The sequence below is a fragment of the Pyrgilauda ruficollis genome, unplaced genomic scaffold, assembly GCF_017590135.1.
Source record: "Pyrgilauda ruficollis isolate IOZ18807 unplaced genomic scaffold, ASM1759013v1 scaffold53, whole genome shotgun sequence".
Lineage (NCBI taxonomy): Eukaryota > Metazoa > Chordata > Aves > Passeriformes > Passeridae > Pyrgilauda > Pyrgilauda ruficollis.
In genome coordinates this window covers 1,856,176-1,859,669 of record NW_024526933.1, presented here as the reverse complement: position 1 = coordinate 1,859,669, position 3,494 = coordinate 1,856,176, and positions in this window count along the sequence as shown.

Genomic DNA, 3,494 nt, shown 5'->3' with positions numbered 1-3,494 from the left:
GGGGGGGGTGGGGGGAGTATGAGTGGAGAGAGAGCGAGAGAGGGAGGGAAAAAAAAAGAGGCTGAGAGCCCGCCCCCGGGGCTGTCAGATGGCTTGGGTTTCTGCGAGGTGATTGGCTCGGGGAGGGCAGAAATTACTCAGCAAACATGACTATTATTAGCTGCTTAGCAACAGCTCACCAAAGTAGAGAGACCACCCAGGCCGGCAACCCTTGTGTGTGCATCTCCAGCTTCAGGGGGAGTCTTAAAGAGATCCAGTCTTCTTTGCATGCAATACTTCCATTAAGGAATGCCTTTTCCCTCTTTCTTCTTCGTTTTCTTTTCAAGAGTGTTACTACCCCCTCCCCTTACTCCCCTCCCCCGACCCCCGTCCGGGACGCTTGCAAATACACGCGCGGAACTTTCTCGCCAGGGACATATAGAAATACATTTTTCCCTTTTAAGAAAAAGAGAGGGAAACTAAGAAAAAGCAGCATTAAACGATTTCTAAAGGCCTTAAAAGAAAATCCTTTTAGAGGCACCTTGGCCTCGAGCTGCAACAAATACTGGGAGGTCCGAGCTGAATTCCCAGGCTTGCAGGAATAATGACAGGGTGGTGGATATTGCGGTAGAAAGTGCCAGATTTTTCTCCCCCTCTCTTTTTAACTGACGAGGAGACTTAGTTCCTTGCAAGAAAACCACTCCGTGCAGTTAGAAAAACACAATGAAAATTTAACACTTAAGGGATTTAAAGCCGCGCGGTAGCTAGCTGTTTCAACTTAGGACTCATTCTTTAACTGAAACCCGAGGAAAGCCAATTCTGATGTTTTTCGTGTAAAAGTCCGTGAAACGCAGCCTGCCTGGCCGCGCTAAACATTTCTCGAACTACACGCGATTGTTTACTTTTTTGGCATCGCTTCTCCGCGTCTCTGTTCATTGAGAATCAGACATTAATTGCTGCCTTCAGAGCTGTGCGCGTCTCCCCCCAGCTCCGAGCTCGGCGCCGGTCCGCAGCGCGGCTCCCCGCGGAGGCAGCTACGGGCCGTGGCGGACACCCACGGGCACCGGGGCGGGGGGCCGCAGACAGCCCTTCCTTCCGCCCCCGGCCCGGGCCGAGGAGGTACTTTGGGGGGTTGCCCTCCTGCAGGACGGCTGCTACACGCCTGCGGAGGAGCGCGGCTGTAAAGAGATCGGGAGCTGGAGCGGGGGTGGGAGAAATGCAGCGGAGAAGAGAGGGGCATGGGGACCCGAGGTGAGACGAGAACCCCGTGCAGCCCCTGCCCGGTGCGGTGCCCGGCTCGACAAACCACCGGCACTGCGCACCTTTCCCTTCAGCCCTGCCGTGCGTGTACCTGGGGCAGTGGTCCTGAGCAAAATCCCTGAGCCCCTGGTCCACTGCAAGCGTCCTCCTCCCCTCGGCGGGCTGGCGACCGCCCTTAGCGGGACAGTCCCTGCGCCGGCAGCGCCGGCTGGCAGCGTCCCGGGAGCCGGGGCCGCCGGCGGGAGCGAGGTGCGCACCGCACAGCACCGATTTCTCCGTGAGACTGCCTAAAGGCACCAACGGTCAGGACCTTTCAAGGGCCAGATCCGCCGGCTAGGGAGTCCCTTTTTCCTTTGATTTCATCCCAACTCTGTTTTTTCGCACCCTGGGAAACTTGTCTCCGTGAAAGCCCTGCCCTGTGCCCCGCACAGGACTCTCCAGGAAATCTGCTAGGAGCAGCAAGCTGTCATGCACGCACACGTAGGTGCGTACGTATGGGAGAAGGAAACCTGAAGCGGTTGCAGCTGGAGGCTGTTTTCTGTTTGAGGCTGAAACCTGTTCCTGGGATGCAGTCGGCCACCTCCAATTCACGTTTCCACTTGCGAGAGTGACCATCCATCTAGCTAGGAAGTGATGTGACACTATTTCTGGAAGTACTCAACCTCATCGTGTCTGATCGGGTAGCAGGGCAGGGGAATGGAGAAAGAAGGGATGAGCGCAGAAGCATTTTGGTTCAGACTCCTGGTAGGCTCCAAAACCAGGGAAGAGTGTCCTTTCAAGCACCTGGAATCCCCAGCACTGTCCTACGTGCCTCCTGCCTGCTAGTCTTCACACAGTAGCCTAAAGCCCATTCTCACTGCTGGTTCCAAAACCCTATCTGAAGGCTCAAATTTAACAAGCATTGTCTTAATCTCCCCTCTCTCCCTGTGGTCTGGAAGGATTTTTTTTTTTTTTTTTTAAGCATACACAAGAGATTAATTACTGTAGAGATCTAATTGGTCTTGTTTCTGGGATGGGTGTGTGTATGTATGTTGGGGTTTTTTTTTCCCCTCAAGGAAGAAATGTCAGTGTAAAAGTCTCCACTTGGGTGGTCAGAGCAGTGGCTGCCCCCAGTCTGCCTCATAGCTGATGCCTGCTTGCTACATTCCTGGCAATAATGTTGTTCTTAATCAATCTGTCCTTATTTACATTTGTAAGCACTGCTGACGGTGATATGCATGCCCTGAGTGTGCAACTGCTCCTCCGCACCAAGAGCTATCTCCATCTTCAGCAACTCGAAGGGATCTCCCAGATTTCTCATCTAGGACATGCTATATGGTGAAGGCCTAGGAAGTTGTCTCCTTATGTAGAGGGAATGCAATCTACAACCGTTCATACCTGTTCCTTTCAATGCCTAGACAGCCCAGGCTGGTGTACAAGAATTTCAACATTGACTTTAATCGGCTTCATTTTGTAATGCTCTGCCTCTTGCATACATTCTCTTTGTGTTCATAACCCCTGATACTGCAGAACACTTCTCCAGCCAGGCAAGGGATCAATCCAATAGAGATTAACAATGGGTAACAGATATTTACAGTGATGTTAGTTTAACACATTTTTTCCAGGTTGCTCTTCACCTGCAGACACCCACCAAAAACATTTGCACTGCTGGAGCGTCTGATTAATAAAGAAAAGACAGAAATGAAGTGCAGCCACTTTGGGTTCCTTTTGTACAGTTTACAAGAGTGCTGATTCTGGGAGAAGACCGACTTGTGGGAAAATAATCAACCTTTTGTATTCTCTCAAATTTTTGTCTCTCACACAGGTTTGCATCCTACAAGTGCACAGGTCTGCCCCAACCCTGTGCCCCGCCCGCACACCTGATTCCGGGTATGACATAAGATCACAGTCACTGGGTTCTGCCGGGCAACCTGAGCCTCCCTCTCCTTTTCCACTCGGAGTGCCGTGCTGGCCACCGGGCCGGCGGGGGTTGCCGTCGGGGGGCGGCGGCGCGCAGCGGGAGCCGCTCCGCAGGGCAGCGCTACCGCTCAGCGCCCGCGCCTGGAGAAGGAGGCGGGCGGCCTCTCCCCCTCCTCAGCCCTGGAAGAAAGGGAACTGCTCGAGCCAACTTGTCAAAATAATGCGGCTAATTACCCCTGATCTCCTTTAATGGAAAGCTGCTCTGCACGCCACAAAGGAGCAAATGAGGGATCTACAGCACCAACCCAGGAGAGCTGGCATTTTCTTCTGCGGAGGACTGCGGGGAAATGTGCCTC